We start from the raw sequence: 19,829 nt of genomic DNA on the forward strand, positions 1-19,829 counted from the left end.
AACACAGTTGAACACATTGTGACAAAGTTAAACAAATATTTTTGAAAAAAAAATATTTCTAAAAGAGTAAACAAATGTAAAATACCTGTGACTGTTTAGGTCGCAGTTACAAAAACTAGGTATATTATTTGTTTTTCAAAGCAGAATTAGCTTAAATAGTTTCTAATATCAATGCATGAAAACGGAGAAGGAAAACAGCACTGCGCCGACATCGAACGCTCGAGTCAACGAACGTCATTGAGATATATCTGCATTCTACACTCCACCATAGTGTGAAGGGAATAGAGTGTATAATAGTTCGACGGTGTTGTGCAACCTAGCCTTGGCTCACACTGGCCTGGCTGACTTAGACATTCTATCTACTTTTACAAGTACATGGGCGAAGGCTCCAGTACTCTTTGGTACTTATTGCACTTTGTACTCGGTCGATGCAATAGGTTTATCGCCATCGTCAGCTTATATGCGACCTTATGTAACGTTCTAATTCTCGATAAGTTCTTTCATTGGATTATTTTGAACAAATTATCGCAGTTCGTCGGTTTTGTTGGTCAATAAAGCGCATGTGGCTCTACCCTATATATATATAAAGACCATCTGTTTAGTTGGTATTATAAATAATCATAGAGTGTACATTTCTAAAGATGTTTCTTCAGTGAATGAAACTAGTCATTAATTAAAACAGGAAAATCAATAGACCTAGAAAAAATATCTTTTCAAGAGCCCTACTTTTTTATGCCTAGGATGTCACTGCCAAAATAAAATAATTTACTGTGAATGACAAAGTTTATTATTACTTCATAATTATTAATAGTTAAGTAATTCTACAATCTTTGATTATAGAGATTTTCGAGAGACAATTTGTCTTCATTTGTTTCGCATCCATGTAGTTGTGAGCATCCATGTAGTTGTGAATGACAATGGTATTTTTATAATTGAATAAGGTAGGTAGGTAGCAACTTAATACGAAGGCTAATAAAATGTGCATCATAATTTTAGACTGTAGAAAATTTAAAATAATTAAGAACATCATACTTTTTTATGGACAATTGAAAGAAAAAAATATTGAGATTACATACTCATTTCGAAAGCTGATTACGGTATTTTAATGTTGGAATAAAATCAATTTCAATTACAAATACATATATAATATATTTACTTAAATCGCTATGTTTCCCTATCAAAATTGAAGCACGAAATAAGAATATTTACATTAAGACCACGACCAAACTTCTCAATCATATGCCGCGGTTAACCTTGTGTTGTTCTAAAACGTATCTAATCAATTAATTTGATTTAAATATTTAATAACAAAGGAAGTATTTAAGATTCTACATGTGACATACTGTTTAAGTACATGACGTGGAAGCGATGCTCCTTTGAGTTTTCCTGAACATTATCGACATCTTTTTGTTTTACTCTTTGTTTAAGGTTGCTCTACGACAATGCAAGTGATCCCAATTCATTTGATTTTCAAAATTTTATCACTGATAAGGTAAAGTTAATAAAAATTAACTTTACATAAAGATATTTTACTACTGTGAATGCTATGTAACTTATGGTAATGATATAGATAAAATACAAGCCTTTTCAACTACAATAACTTGATAAATATTTGTCTGCATTCTCAACTGATCATTCACGGCCAAGCAATTATCACTAAGTCAGCACTGGTGGTGGTGTCCAACAATAAACCTGTTTATGTGATAAAGCTGATTTGTAATTAGGTATTTTTAGTAAATAATGGGTTTGAATACTAACGCGAAGGTTACACGATACGATAACTACTCACGACATTTGTACGTACCTGAGTATTATTATAGTAGTCACCAATGCACAACAGCTTATTAAGAATTTCTTCAAGATAAAAAAAAATTATGACATTTTTATATCGCCACTAGCTTTTGAGACTATGGTATATTCTATATTAGTGGCCGACATCAAATCAATCTTAATGCAAAATTTGAGCAAAATTATTTATGCTGCGTGATATACATTGTAGCAGCCATTTTTGCTTTTATATTGGTAAGTATATTATATTTAGCTTGCATGAAGAGAGTTATGAATGTGGATGAAGCGAAGGAAATATGCAGAGATAGTGGCAAGTGAAAAGAGGTAGTCTCTGCCTACCCCTCTGGGAAAGAGGCGTGAGTTTATGTATGTATGTATGTATATTATATAGTCATAAAAAATAAATAAGCATGACAAGAAATCTGCATAGAGCATAGTTTAACTTGACAACCTAGGACGCAACTTAATTCATTTTCATAGAATGTCGATAGGTATATTGATTTTTTATATAAACAACTATATATAGAACCTAGTAATACTTAAAGAGTTTATCTGATAGTGTGAGGACTAAGAAAAGAATCTCTTTAAAAGGCCTCAGTTCAAATTGTATGTTACAAAACTCTGGTCCCGGTTTGTTATGAAGGTATAGAGGAAGGCAAGAGACGGAGACCATACCATGTAAAGTTTGGATAAATTTGTATGATTGGCTTTTTATAACAAAACGCATTAAAAAAAATTATATGATGTAAATGCTTTTCTCCTTTAATAGTTGATGCCTACGACATTCAAAGGTAAATAAAGTTAAAGCCGGTATACCTAATACCTGTAGTAGAGAAAACCCTACGTGTAAAATAAAATGAACAACATATAAAACCTGACCTTCACACTTCACACTTTTTAAATTAACATAAAAAAGTTCCCGTATGAACTCACCCTTTCATCTTAAAACGGGTGAAAAGGATCAAAGGTGGACACTCGAGCGTGAAAAGAAGTACTGACATCGATACATAGGGGGTGTTTAAATGCAGTACATGGTTGTCCAAGGGTGTTATATAGCCGCCCTAGTTTCTAGGTGCGCGAAGCCTGCATTGGGTGAACGAACGTCATTGACCTACCTATAGTACCTGCGCGGTAGTGTTGCCCCTCCCGCCCTCGCACCCCGCGCCGCCGACGCCAGACTGATAAATATAGAGAACTCCGGGAATATGGCATTGAAACTGTTAGATATCATGCCTGTGTAGCACACAGTATATATATGCGTAGGTACGACGTGCGTCAAAACAAATACGTTGAATGGCGAATCGATTTATTGGAAGAGCATTTAATACACAATTCTTTTTAACAAATTTACTTCCAGAATATAGCAAGTGAGTGTTGCTAAAACACACAAAAAGTAGATATAAAAAGACAAAATTGTTCACAGGCGAAGTCGCGTATAACAGTTAGTATATTATTATTATTTTTTTCTTTTAGTTGCCAAATACATTGAAAAAATATACGTTTTTTGTTTTTTAAGTAGATTACTTAATTAACCATGGTACATTAGACTAAAGAATAAAAGACGGAGCCTTATGGTATATCAGATGAACGTTTTTTATCTTTTGTCAGGATTTGTATTTTGGTGTATATTACGGCCAAATAAAAACCGTATCAGATGTCAAATCAAAAAAACCCATGAACGCCTCTCAACAACTATTACGAGTATTTGATCTAAAAATATTTGTCGATAAATATCGTGGCAGTGGACTTTCAAACGTTTAATTAAAAGCAATACAAAGTATACTCCTGGAATAAGAATATTTTGTTTTGTGTTCTTTAAAATAGGCCTTTTAGTATAGTTTTTTTATATCGCTCAATTTATATCTCGTTAGTTAACTTAAATGGATTTTCTCTAAATATTGCAACGCCTACGCATTTAGAGATGTTTCTTTCTTTCCATGAACCCCGTCCTGAGCGAAAGGCAGAATACAGAAGGGAGAGGGAATATATGGTAAAAGCTTTTAAAGAAATCGATTGTAATACTGGGTGAAACAATACATTATTAAGTAAAGTAGAATGGTCCTTAATTCAAATCGTAATTAAACTAGGGTAAGAGGGTTCTACTGTTTTTACAAAGTCATAATAAACCACTAGGCGGATGTCGCTGAAATTTGACATACATATTAGTTCAGTTGAGAAGGATTTTTGGATATTTTTCGAGAGAGTTGGAGAACTAAAAGATATTAAAGTACTTTAAAAAAACTGTCAATTACTTTGCAAAAAAATATATAAACCTGCTAGAATACGATCTATAATAAAAAATACTATAAACTAAAATGATATGTATAATACCCATTTGATAAAAATATAGTTATTTGGTCGTTAGTAATTTAACCGAAAAGCTATTCAATCGCACATGAGCATATTTTATTATCGGCTGATAGTCCCGGTTGCGTCCTCATCTTTCTGGGGAGGAGCACGAGATGCAACAATTACCACAATCAACAATCATCAGTTCCTCACAATGTTTTCCTCGCCATAAGAGTATCTGTTAGCAATCAAACTAATGTAAGTACATAACCCAGGAAAAAGCCATTTTGACACGATATACTTTATACCTGTGCACGCACGCATTTTTCCGGAGACCATACGACTACTGACTCTCTGGTGCCTGCCATATAACTAGCTATATCAAAAACTATTCCACTGCAACTCTATCAATTAACTATTATTACAGACCTCATGCTCTTAGCACTTGTATAATAACTAAGTATAAGTATAGTAAGTAGACAATAAGAATCTTGATAACCAAATATAAATCTTATTTCTTTCTTTATTAGCTTAAATAGAATGAATCTATTTACATTTCTTAGTAATTTTACTTCCTGCCCTCATACCCTTTATATAAATAAAATCCCAAGACACCGCAATTATATAACAACAAAATTGTTTACGGCACGAGATGTTACGTTAATTTGGGGGGTAAGGATTGGAAGGGGCAGGAGGGGGATGCGAGGCCAACACGTGCGGGTGCAGCGGTGAACGACCGTCATTGACCCACCTAGGAGGCCTACTTACAAAGCGATGATAACACCCCTCCGATAACGATATACCAGTGTTTACACTGTTTATACTACTATAATAACAAACTATCGGAGATTCATTAACTCTTGTCCTATTTTGATTCTAAAATTATTTTAGTATTATTTCAGAAAAATAAATGAATTTGCTGACTGAATGACTCATCAATGCACAAGCAAAACCACCAGATCAAGAGATGTGACATTTGGTATGTAGCTTTCTATGTGTGCGCAGCCACGCCATTGGAAAGAAGATATAGTAATCACCCTTTTTCATTAATTTTAAATGAATAAATAGTGCGATTTATTTTATTAGCTCTTTGTAGGTGTGTATATTGATAAACTCCTCATTAATTTAAAATGACTCATAAAAAACGATATTTCAAGTTACCTACGTTTAGTTGTAAGAAATCACGTTGCCGTGTTTTTCCTTCTTACCTACTTATTTTATGCCAGTGTCAAGTGTAACCGGATTACTAGTCTAATACCATGGTCTGTATTTTCTAGTTTTGTTTTAATTTGTTGAAAATCTTGTCATTACTATAATATATCTCACCTTAAGCACGTGCAATAGTAGCTTGTTTTGTCAGTCATGTGTATGTGTTGCTTCCTCGAGTCTTATAATTTATAAGATAAGACTCGAGGAAGCAACACATACTGTCAGTGACCATAACTCTAATATAATAAGGCCATCGATTGACAGGAGCTTAAGCACTGTCAAATGTTTCCATTAGGAGCAGGTTTTCTACTACTTCTCCTTACATTTAAGAGCTAACTCTCGTTGGTGAAGCTAAGTGAAGCGTCCTCCATTCATTTCTTTTCTATGTATTTTTTTTATTTATTGTTATGTTGATACGTTTAAAAAAAGGTTTTCAAGTGTGATAACAAATTCAATAATATAAACAAATCTTCAATAATATAAACTCACAATTATATATTAATGTAAAATGGCAACCCTGGAATTATCGCCGGAGGTATTATCCACACCATCAATGCCCGCTGCACTGGAGTCCCATTTCCGGCGTTGGGGCCGATCAATACGTGTCGGGGAACGAACTCCTGACCTCCAGGTTGTAACTGGGGCACCGCGCACGCGCCGCTAAGCCATGGGGTGCATCCAATGCTTCATTTAGAATTGCTAATTTTCTGTGCTGAAAACGTCAAAGGTCCTTCATTCTCTCTGAATTTGCATCTTCGCATAATGATACGTAGTTAGTTGTCACCAGGTAACATTTGAAGTATCTACCTACTATCTGATATCAGCCACTCCCATCCCTGTTCGTTTGACATTTAAATGTGATCAATAGTCGGCGGTGTGGATTAATCTACTGAAATAGGTATTTCATTTTCTTACTATTGCAGAATGAAATATCGATATTTACATATGTTTATGTATTTATGACACAGTGACATTTTTGTTTACAGGTTTGAATGCACACTAGCTAATGGAAAAGGTTCTATAAGACACATTAATAAAACTACGAATCTTTTTCGGAGAGGTAGTGACTACATCAAGGTATTCTTAATATATGTATATCGAAACGATTTCGTTGAAATTTGAAATATGAGAGTAAAAAATGGATCTAGTTTGGTTTGTGAGTTTTAGGTCAGTGGGTTTTCTGAGTATATTTGGTGATTTTTTGATGGTTTATTTTTAATTTACTACTTTTTATGGTTTTTCTGACATCCACCAAATACCGCTCGGACATCCAGGTATCAAACTTAAAATGCAAATATTCTTTTACAATAATTTTTGCGGGACGGAACACGACAGGCTCGTGTTTCAAAAAAATATTACAAAATAGTAAAGATAAATATTAAAATCATTATTCTCAATACTAACTAATGCTCTTACAGTGAGGGTTAACATCGTGAGGAAACTTGTAAAATATAGACCTACCCCTCCGGGATATATTTATGTATTTTCAATATAAAAAAAAAACCAAATGACTGATATAATTAAAGCCAAAGCAAAACCAAAGATTAAAATAAAATTAAGATATAAGATAAGGCGCAAGTGTAGTGATAAAATTAACAACAGTTGGTATGAATTGATTTCTCTTTTAATATTTGCTCTCAAATTGTACAAGATTTAGTAACCGTGAAAGTAACTGGTGTGCAAATATTCAAATTTAAAAGCATTATGAACTTTCATTTAATGTAAATCAAAAAGATTAAAATAACTGCTCAGATTAATGATCATAGAAATTATAACTAGTGCTTGGCGCGATTAATGCTCGTATTAATAATTTCACTCTTACAGGATGAACCATATAATTGTATTGAAATCAAAGGCGGCCACAAATATTCTATTAATTCATCTTAATTTTGAGAAAACCTATCTTAGTGCATCCCTAGGCATATAACGTTGTTATGTCAGTCAATTAATAAGTGTCCTGATTGATGATATATATTTTTGTTTTATTTTATATACAATTTTAAGTTATTCCTATGGTCAAAATTATTATAGACAGAATTATGAGAGGTCAAGTAGACTCTCCGAATTTTATTGGCGCAGTAATTATTACACACAGTCATATAAAAATACATACCATATAATCACGCTTTTATCTCTTGCACGGTAGATAAATCCAACAGCCTTAGAAAGACTGAAAGGCCAGGTTCAGCTTTATGGTTTAATGATGAAATTGTGATTCAAATAGTAAAAAGGATGCTAGCCGATCGCTTACAAGAAAAATCTCAAGTTTATTAGCCTTTCTCTTAGTTCCCATTTACGACATCCATGGGTAAGATGTGGTGTGGTGCTGTTATTTTTTTGGTAAAATTTAAATAGCTTCTCAGATTTTTTTAATTATGCAACCGAGCCTTCATTATTAAATGTGAAATTTTAGACAAAACTATTATGCTTTATATTCCCTTGCTCTTGAATGTTACCATACCCTTTCAATGTTATCGTTTATGTTCGAAGAAACAGATTAGATAGTTCACTGGCTAAGTCTTTACAGATTACATTGTCTTAGTTCGACTTTCACCATTCAACGAATGGATTAGAAAGTTGAAATTTCAGTTAAAAGAGGACATTTTCAATACGAGGCAATGTAAAGTTACCTTAAAATATACATAATACCATATTTTTTCCCAATAAAGTCTCGGTAGTTACTTTCAATGATTAACCTTTCCCAATCATTGAGTTTTCCGAATTTTATTAGAGTCTCGTCACATTCACAAGACCGATTGAACAAATACGTATCAAAATTTTCCACCTACATCCTTCAGCGAGATCACGTGTCACAAAAACAACAGGAAACAAAGCATAGTCAGCGAGCCAATTCTATATATATAATGTTTAATTTAAATTTAAGTTATACATAGTCGGCGCGAACGGAGAATACACGAGAAGCGAAGGCAAAGGCCACCATTCAATAATTACTTGTATAAATTTTGAGCAAGTTGAGCGCAGGCCTGCAATGCCAAGGCAAGGCGACTGCCAAAAGGCGGTTTGAGGTCAGAGCCCAATGTCAGGGGCCCTCAGAATTCTACGTCGACTGCATTTTTATACGATACTGGTAAATAAATAATTATTTATAACGTATCCCCTATTTGGCATCGATATAACATATTATTGTCATGATGTTTTTGAAATAGGTTTATATTTACCATAGCTTTATCATTAAAAATCATATTTAGCCACATCTTCGAAGAGAATCACTGTAGAAAGAACAATGATGTGATTTAATATATCACTTACGAGCGAGCATAGGATTTGACACTTAATTTGTCCTGTTGCCTGTTTATCATCACGCCTGTTCCACACTTCTTGTGATAAAATTTAAATAGTTCGATATAATAAATATAAGAAAAACCTTTCTTTTTCACACATATACAAAGAAGAGGTCTAAGGTCATGTCGAAATAAAGCATCCGGCTGACATTTGTAAACTGAACCAACAATGAAAAGTCCAATATCTTCATTCTTTAATATCAATAAAAGGTTTTAATAATTCCACACAAATAACAGACTAAGAAAAAGAACCAAATAGTATTTTAAACAAACATTATAATAAAAGAGCAACCAATATGGGTTTTTAATCTAATCATGAGAAGAGCATGCTTCGTGGGATAGCATATGGCAATTAAGGCCAGCTCTAGCGCACTCAAAATAGATTACTAATTATTTTTCTATTATACATACATGATACGAATACATTGTAGGCAATCCATTTATACGAATTTTGCTTGGAACTAATTATTTAAATTGCAAATGAGACGTATGGATAGAAGTAACTGGGACAAGCTGGGAACGAGATGCAGTTAACATTACTTATTTAAGTTCTTTTTTGACTAGCTGTTGCCCGCGACTTTGTACGCGCGGAAAACTTGTTTTACAAAGTTGACTCATTATAAACCCAAAGTTATGTAAACTCTTACTTTTGATTGAGTAAATGAAGTCGGAAATAAAACAAAAAATGGTAAGAAAATAGTCCATTGCTAAAATGTGTCTAAAACCGGCGAAGGTCGCTCGCATTACATTTATTTTACACGTGCCGCCCGGACTCCGTAATGGCAAGACGGACAAGATACTGTATAACTGTAGTTATAGCATGGCAGTGACAGTGGTTCGGCATCGGCCCCCATTTGACCTATTTTCTGGTCCCTCTAGCAGCGGGATGGTGACGCAAGCACGCGCGTGAACGTACAGTAAGATTCAGATAACTGCGGTGTTGCCACAACATAATGATTATTCATTTACTTAATCGAAACTTTATTGAGTCTTGAAGAAAAAGCACTCAAACGTAATGTTAAAAGCATTCTCTATACAGAGGGTTTTCTGCTAGAAAATATCTCAAAAACATGCAAGTGACAATGCTGCATTGGATAGAGTTGTCAGAAATAAATATTTTTGGACGTTTATTGCGAAGAGTGACGAAGAGAACCGAACCCAAATTAAAGATTCATTCAAATTAGTGCAGCGTGAAACTTTACTTACAAATAAAAATATTCAAAAACATTTAAAATAATATTTGTTTGATTATGCCCATGCCCAATGTTATGGTACCATCATAACTACAAAAAAGTATTAACCATACTATGTATTTTATTAAAATTATTGATCAAACAATCATCTAACTCTACAGTTGATGTAGTTCTCTTTGAGTTCAGTACGGGCTCATTCTGTTAGCGTCGCTGTTTATTGCTTTAAGGCCTACCAAAGGCTCCGATGTAACTAGTGATAACAACCCTTTGACGGTTTATTACTTGAGCTAGGTATTTACTTCTATTTATCTTGTAAAGGTTTTCAATACATTTTTGAAACTTTTATAGATTAAACCAGTGTTTAAGAAAATAAATAAGCTGCCAAAATATCGAAACCTGCACTGCACATTCAGGTAACTGTTACCCCATGGTAAAACCATTCCAATATAAGTTGGGTTTCCTTCAAAGGTTGCGGCAATCAGACGGGAGTAGCTTCGAGTAAAAACCTGACTTACCCGATCCAAGTTCTAGATTGGTGAGAATGTGAACGGGGATGGTTCCCTTATCGTTATCATACCACATCCTCAGGAAGAAAAAACAAAGAATCTTAATTAGAGAAGTTAATATATCGCTATAATTATAAACATCAGACCGCATGTTTCAGAAACTCCTGTTAACCTAAATATACAACGAACATAGGCAGTCAAAAGACCACATGGGGCGCAAATATAGAGTTACGAAACGCCAGAAATAACCTCAAATTTTATCTAAACAATGGCGGGGTCTGGGCGTCGGCATCGTTTTCGGCGGCGCGGCGGCGCGTAGTCATAGCAACGCTGCAGGCAACGCACCGACCCAGATCCGCGACCCGACCGCACAAATGTTAATGACCTCCAAAACCCAGGTCGAAGTTCACGTTACACGAGGAATAGGACCTCGTCTATGTACCCCTATAGACTTTTTACGGGTCACACCATGTATTGATCGCTGCTGCTGTATGGGAGAAATCTGGGTTATGCGGGCCGATCTCGGACCACGTGGATCATTCGGGATATTTCGACTGTTCTAATTTTAAAACCCCTTAAAGTTTATGGGATTTAATGGGAAATTTCCACTTTGGTCGGCTTCACGTTTCATAATAAAATGGTTTCTTATACCTTTTTGTATAATATTTGTTTTTCACTATAACAGTAACTAAATACATATTTAGTGGCAGTCTAACATGAAATGAAAGATCTTTAAGATACATTTTCTATTTTCTTCTTCCTATTCCTACATACCTACAGAGAACACTGACTGACTAATAAATTGCATTAACGCACAACCAAAACCGCTGGGTCCATAGATTTGAAATTTTGCGTGTAGGTTCCCTATATATAGAGGTACTGAAATGGGATTTCATAGAATTCAACGCGGAAAGGGAAATAACAGGATTTTAAAAATACAAAATATCCACAAGACTTTATTCTAAATACCAAATAAAAAAAATTACGTACTGATTCAAATGAGTATTAAAAGAGCGGATATGTTAATCGCCTATGCCTTTAATTCGCTTTATTGGCGGAAATTGCATGAAAATCCTTTCAATGGTTAATAAGTTAATGGAGAAATGGCAAGGATTTTGTTTTATATGTTGCACACGGAAACCAGTTACTAATTTAATGTTTATCCCAACTCATCATCCATCTGCCTAACTAATTAATAGCACACAAGCATACAATATGTAGTCGAAAGGAAATTGCAAATATCATTGCACGATCTGTGTGTGTGTTATATATACACACAAAATCTACGCTCCTACACGCAAAGGGTAAGCATATATGGTCACAGAACGCACACATAGACGATTAGAGCCGAAGGACTGCTCCGAACTGCATTAACGTGCGTTAGGGTGTGCAAATATGAAAAAAAAATTATTTGGTCTATTAGTTTTATCCCATAACTACATTTAGAAAACATTATTATATATATTATTAAAAGATGAAGAATAAATAAAACATTAAGACGGTATAATATTTTTAGTTTTCTGCGAGCAAGTACGTAAAAAGTTTATTTTAAATGCTGGACGCATTCTGAACCTTGCATGAGTTCTGAATTCGTGACAAGTATATTTTTAAATCCATGTACAAAAATACTATACCGTATATTATAAGCAGACATAAATATTATTATACTAGAGACAATCTGCCAATGTTAAACAAAAGAATCCGTTAACGTTCGTTCCTGTGAAAAAATCAGGAAATCCGCTCTTAGTGCTCCTATACACTTCCTAAGGAAACAAAAAAAAATTATAAAAATAGAGCGTTAAAAATTACCTTATTTTCCAACAAAAATAAGTAGTGTGGGTAATCAACGATCGATTATTTTGTTGGTTTTGTATTTTATTAAGTAAAGCGTGTTCATGATATTAGTGCGTTCGTGTTCGTGGACCTATTATTGCATCTGATATAGTAATCAGATGCAATAATAGGTCCAATGAACGTCGATCATTAAGATGTAAATTTTGTGTAGAAAAATAATATAGCAATAAATCACATGACACAATAACTATTCACAATCGGAGAAAGTTATCTCAGTTTTGGATTGACAGATTAATTTGGTAGAAAGTAAAATGGAACATAACTGACTTGCCTAAAGGTTAACATGATCTTTTAAATTTTAATAAACACTTATTTTTATTTTAAGGAAGAAATAAAATAAAAAGACAATATACTTATTATTTTCAACTGCATTTAGAATAATATTGTTAATAATTCGACCATACGAACGAAATTAAAATTACTATCTCATCAAATCTATCTTCAAACTAAAAATAAACTATAAATCTATCTTTTTAAATGACGATGACAGCCCTAAATGCACCAGCAGTCGTAATTCATACTCGCATTATACGTGTAGGTATTTGTGATGCAACGCGTTCATCATAAAATATAGTGAATCCAGAATCGTGGCTGCCGCAAAACAATGTTCATACAGAACAGATTATAGATTGAATGAACTACTATTTTAATGTTAATTATAAAAAGTCAATATGTTTTTGATATTTCTCACTATATATCGTCCACTTTATTTATCCCCTTACAGGCATACATAACCCTTAAAAGACTCATTGGCAAGTGAAATGAAATAATTCATCTCAGTTCTTACGATTCACTTTAGAACTTAACACACCACCAAGACGTCCTCCAAATTAGTGCAGCGTGAAACTTTACTTACAAATAAAAATATTCAAAAACATTTAAAATAATATTTGTTTGATTATGCCCATGCCCAATGTTATGGTACCATCATAACTACAAAAAAGTATTAACCATACTATGTATTTTATTAAAATTATTGATCAAACAATCATCTAACTCTACAGTTGATGTAGTTCTCTTTGAGTTCAGTACGGGCTCATTCTGTTAGCGTCGCTGTTTATTGCTTTAAGGCCTACCAAAGGCTCCGATGTAACTAGTGATAACAACCCTTTGACGGTTTATTACTTGAGCTAGGTATTTACTTCTATTTATCTTGTAAAGGTTTTCAATACATTTTTGAAACTTTTATAGATTAAACCAGTGTTTAAGAAAATAAATAAGCTGCCAAAATATCGAAACCTGCACTGCACATTCAGGTAACTGTTACCCCATCGTAAAACCATTCCAATATAAGTTGGGTTTCCTTCAAAGGTTGCGGCAATCAGACGGGAGTAGCTTCGAGTAAAAACCTGACTTACCCGATCCAAGTTCTAGATTGGTGAGAATGTGAACGGGGATGGTTCCCTTATCGTTATCATACCACATCCTCAGGAAGAAAAAACAAAGAATCTTAATTAGAGAAGTTAATATATCGCTATAATTATAAACATCAGACCGCATGTTTCAGAAACTCCTGTTAACCTAAATATACAACGAACATAGGCAGTCAAAAGACCACATGGGGCGCAAATATAGAGTTACGAAACGCCAGAAATAAAATATAGTGAATCCAGAATCGTGGCTGCCGCAAAACAATGTTCATACAGAACAGATTATAGATTGAATGAACTACTATTTTAATGTTAATTATAAAAAGTCAATATGTTTTTGATATTTCTCACTATATATCGTCCACTTTATTTATCCCCTTACAGGCATACATAACCCTTAAAAGACTCATTGGCAAGTGAAATGAAATAATTCATCTCAGTTCTTACGATTCACTTTAGAACTTAACACACCACCAAGACGTCCTCTTTAAGAAAATATCGGCTTCGTTAAGTTTAATTTTTGTTTATGACTTTTGAACATCATTTTTATATACATACTGTGAATTAACTATCCGCACGCGTATTATTTGGTAATCTTGCGCAGTTTTCCGATGCTACACTGCTACGTTATAAAGTGTCCATGCGGTCACCCGCTTGATGGCAATTTGGTGAGTCATAAATGAAACGGAGTTACTCAATACGACTAAATTTCGTACGTCTAAAATTATAATTATAGAAAATTAAGAAAATATATTTTTTAACATTGTTTAATGGCCTTTTTCAATTATGTAGCAATAAAAACCTATTCATAATTGTGGTAATTAAAAAAAAACAAGTATTTTTATATTAATTAACCACACACTAAGAATAATGGCAAAAAAACCGGTGTAGAAAATTCAAAATTATTTCGATAACTGTTCAAAATATTTTTTGTATTATCACGTTTACATTTATGTGTGCGTACATATGCGCGGTCGTCTGTGTGTGTCCTTTAACGAAGCTAGTACTTGGCTAGTACGGGGCACGCGGCGGGGGCGGCGCCTATTCCTAGCTCGAAACTAGGCCGGCCGCCGACCGCGGGCTTCTGGCGCAAGTCACGTGGGAAAGCGAGCTTTACAACATACACGTGGTTCTTCTGTATGTTGAAATAGAAAAAGAATACTATGTAAGTACAAAAATATTGATCGAATAACCGAAACTACACAAGATATGTGTGTGTCTTACGAAATTTGACAGGTACATAATTGTAGTGGCAAATGTATGTAAAGAAAACGTTTTGGAAAAATAATAACAATTCATCAGGTTCATTGAAAAAATCCGGCCACTGAACTCTTGATGATCTGGACCTTTTTGAATGTGACTTATATGATGTGAAAAATAAAATAAGATCAGAATCCAGGTCAACATAATGTAATAAAATCAAATTCAAACTTAAAGTAAGGAGACATTAAGCTGGAACCATCAACTATCTGTTCTTCTCTACATTGGACCAAACTATAATTTTGACTCCGGACGCGTATGATGCCAATACAAAAATGAAAAGTTTCTTAGAACATGGGTTCAAGAATCAAGATCTATGTCGCATGACATGACTTAAATATCAGTATCTTGTTTAATAGAACAACGATATTTTAAAAGTCATGATCCAAATTGCTAGTAAGTATTGGTAGTATTTGGTATATTTATTTTTTTTTACTTGCTTTGAATAAATCTGTGCTTCTATACTATATATACTATATATGTAGTATTATAAATGGGTAAAGTTTATACCTTTGATTGTTTATTTATAACTATATATAGCTAACTGGTATTTCTTAAGAAAAGGTAAAAAGAAAATTTTCTTTCGTAGATGATTAAGAACGTAGACCAAAGGAGAAACTTCCATTAAGGTCCACGACCTGACCTCATGCAGTGTCAGACCTTGGAACGTAATAAAGCTGATATGTTCTAGGTAATAGAGACGAGACGCGGGAGCGACTGGATGCGTGTTAGTCAATAGTGGAAAAATGTTTGAACAAACAGGCTTATGCAAAAATGGCATTAGTTTATCAATGTAGCAAACTAAATTTTAGAAAACTAAAATATCCAAAGGTACCTAGTAATAAATGTTGGAACAGACATAAAATCACGCCGCTTTTCCAGAGGGGTAGGCAGAGACTACATCTTTTCATTTGCTACGATCCCTGCATACTTCCCTCACTTCATCCACATTCATAAATCTCTTTATAGAAGCTTGTCGGTTTCGGGTACACTATAATATTTGATTTATAATGTTTGTACGTATAATATTCAAGATATATTAAATGATTAGTATTTTTAAAAATTATATTGTGTAAGGATTAAATATAATAGAAACATTAGAAGAAAAACAAGACGTCATAAAAAAAATATGAAGAATTTGTTTAAAGTGTGAAAGTAGATGATTCATTTAGAAAATACCAATAACATTTCCCGTAGCGGAAAGTAAACCTTTGTTTGTTCTTGGTTAACGGCAATCTTAAATTAAGTAGAGATCATTGTACTACTGATAAGTAAACTCTGTTGGCCTAATTCCAAGTTTAACAAGAATTATCAATTGGCATCCTAATTAAAGTCGGCTAAAATGGAAAGTACGCACGCCGCGAGTTCTATGGAAACGCAATGCAAACGCTGGAACCTTGGTTATCGCAAACGCACTTTCACTGGAACGCATTCAAAGAGTTACTACACAACTTTAAATGCACTTAAAAGGCTTAGGTTCAACAATGTGAATTGAAGAGCTTTTATTTTATTTATTATTTTTAATATTATTTGGAAAACTAACAATGCTTATAACTAAAAAAGTTAATACTAAATGCATTTCTAAAACACAATTACCAAAGTTTTCACATATTGGTATCTAGTACTTGCTTTTTACTACTTACAAAAGTAAACTTTAAAAATAAACTTTATCAAGTAAAACAAATTATCAGTCTTAAGAATCATTGTCAATTATGATAAGTATTTTTCTTCATTCTGTATACTACCTATTCAATTCCAAAATTAAGCTTTACAGCTGAATGTGGTGATATGAATACTAGTACTTTTTCAAGCCTTTTGCCTAGGCTTCATTCCTGTACGAATTTTCGTTAAAAAAGTATTCATGTTAATCCTGAAGATAGAATTTTTGTGCCAAACTTCATCGTAGACTGACTTGAGTTTATTCATTGCAATTACTTGAGTTTATTCATTAACGGCCTCTGTGGCTCAGCGGTAGTACGCTTGTCTGTGACACCGGAAGTCCCGGGTTCGAATCCCGGTCAGGGCATGATGAAAAAATAACTTTTTCTGATTGGCCTGGGTCTTGGATGTTTATCTATATAAGTATTTATTATAAAATATAGTATCGTTGAGTTAGTATCTCGTAACACAAGTTTCGAACTTACTTCGAGGCTAACTCAATCAGTGTAATTTGTCCCGTATATATTTATTTATTTATTGCAATATAGAAATAATTTTCTCTTTATAATATTTGCATGGATTTTCCTCGTAATGATAAAAATAAGCATATCCTTAGATCTGTGTCAACTTATCGCTAGAATCCTTCAGTAGTTCGATTGTGCTGAAAACAGAGTCAGGGTCGGTCGACGATCTCCTAATTTGATGGTCACAACTTTATCTCTATTTTAGTCTACACTTATCTTTTGAAGGTAAAGCGATAATGAGTAAGACCTAATTGAGGTGAAGTATATGACAAAAAAAATATTTCCTTTCTTATTATCAGTTATACCTATAGTTTATTTTGTAAAGTTTATCTATCAGATATAATCATGAATGCATGTATATTATAACGCTGATATTATACACCATATAAGTCATATACAGCATGTCAGGTAGCTTGCTGACTAGAGTCAGTATACCGAGTGTAAAGTAAACAAAATCAAAAAGCCTGCCTGGCGCTAATACTCCTTGGGATATTTTATGTAGTATTCTTGTAACAACCGTCATTAGTGTTCTATGATAAGTTTGAAGTAGTACTGAGCACCTTTTAAATATGGAAGAAAATTTTAGCAAATTTTTCATAGTAAATATACAGATCGATTTATAAATCACGCAAAATAGCTGTGCTGTGATCTTGAAGCGGAACTTTTTCGCGAAAATTTAGAACGCCCGTTCTCAGGCCACGGTCTCGTGCTCGAACTTGGACGATTTTTATTGCCAGTTTAAAGAAGCGAGCGATCTTGCCCCAGTGACCACGGGCAGCTGATATAAATATAATGCAGAGACCTAACCAATAATAGTCCGCCGGTGGGTGGCGGTTTGCGCGAACAAGTGCTCCCTACGACTGTACCTACTCGTAAATGTTCGTCATAACATTTGATCGTCATTTTTTCAGCAGAATATGACACCTTTTTATGTATAAGGCTAAAAACACACTTGAAATAAGAATTTTTCAAAAACATAAGCTAAAGTTTTTTCAGGCTTAATATCAAGAAATTATCTTGGGTGTTCCTGGCACTATATGACCCAAAATATAAACAGCGTTAATTTTCACATTACTTATGTCGATTAAAATTTTAAATACAATTGTATTTGAAGACAGAGAAGTAAACAAGAAAGGAAATTTTTGATAGCAAGCTAAGAAACAAACATCATGAGTTTAACTAGGTCACTGTCCAACAAAACATCTAGGAACAAAGGAGTCAAGTCCTGAAGTTTTTCTATGAAGAGTGCATTTGACATTTCTTGTTGAAAAGTGCACGGATCGTGGTACTTGCGTGGTGCGGATTGAACAGGGCTTGCGGGGGGTGTGCGGAGGGAGGGGGGGGGGGGATCGTCGGTTCGCGCAGTGTAACCTACATACCGGTCAACACTCCGCCTCAGTCAACACTCGCTACAGGGACATTAGGAGCGTTTGGTGTGCCAGCGCACTTGAGCCAGTACTTGACGCTGAATTAGATGGGCTATTTTAAGAAGAAACATTAGATCTTGAAGGGTTGTGCCTTTAACCTTTTATGAGAGTTTTAGATGGGAAATGCTATATGAAATCTAGTTGAATGACTGTGGAGGTTCTTGCAGATTGATAGTTATTTATGTAAATACGAAGGATATTTAGGTAAAGGAATTTCACATTTAAAGTACAAAAGGTTGTGCATTAGATTGAAGCTGTTTAATAATGTAATGGCACAATGATGTATGTAGAATTGTAGACTATTATTATGATTATTTTTATCACAAATCTGACAAAAATGAGGTCTTTAGTATTCGTAGCACGTAAAAGCTACGATCGTAGAGGCGCTACGAATTCGTATACGTAGACTTTAAAGAAATCCCTTTTGATTTGAGTTGAAATAAGCAGGGCAAAGATTTAAATAAAAAAAACCGATGCATTTGTAATTTAAGATGACATTGGAGCAAGACCATTATGTTTTTCCCGGGATAAAAAAATTGGGAGCGTATGTGTTTACGAACCGCGCCGTCGTTGAGAAACTCGGTACTTACCTGAAACAAATAAAACAAATATAAATTAAACGGCGGACATAAAGTTTTATGTTTTCCGCAGCACTCTAACCATGCCAATGACCGTAAAAATCTTATTTAAAAAGAAACATCTGTTTATACACACCATTTACATTAATATCTCGTGTAATTAACCTATAAATTTTGGGGTTCATCAATTATTTATATAATAATTTATATATCTCGGCTTTTTGATAAGATTTAAAAAAATGAATAAAATGTTATTTAATAAATGAACTACATCACTTTTTTTTCTTTTGGAGTTGACAGAGCAAATGGTCACAAGACTTAAAAGCCACGTGAGAATGACGTTATATTAAATGAAGTTTATAAAATAGGTTGATGAACATGTAAAAAACAAATTGTTTGAAATCCCATAAAAAATTCCCTTTGCAATAATGGTGCAAGTAACTTGCAGATCTAATGTGTTCTAAACAGACTAATGCCAGCATTAGATGCGACTAGACGAGGCCATAGCTATCAGTGAAATGTCGAGAAGGAAAGAGAGGGCTACATAAAGTATTTATTGCACACATAACTACACTACAAGTGCAGTTCACGCCTACATGTATATGTTTTCTATTTCTATTCGACGCGATAGGATTAGGTACTGGCGTTACTGTGTTATTAGTTCTGAAAAATGTATGAAATTACACTAAATGTTATGTATTCGCTACAAAAAGTTACGCTTAGCAGGAAAAGAATAGTATTTTTCTGCGAATACATATGTATGTATTCGCAGAAAAATACTATTCTATTCCTTTATTTATGTAATAATCAATGCGTACAATCACTAAACTATTTATTTCACAACGAAATATCATTTTATTTAAATATCCG

This window comes from Amyelois transitella, chromosome 4, assembly GCF_032362555.1.
Source record: "Amyelois transitella isolate CPQ chromosome 4, ilAmyTran1.1, whole genome shotgun sequence".
In the NCBI taxonomy this organism is placed as follows: Eukaryota; Metazoa; Arthropoda; class Insecta; order Lepidoptera; family Pyralidae; genus Amyelois; species Amyelois transitella.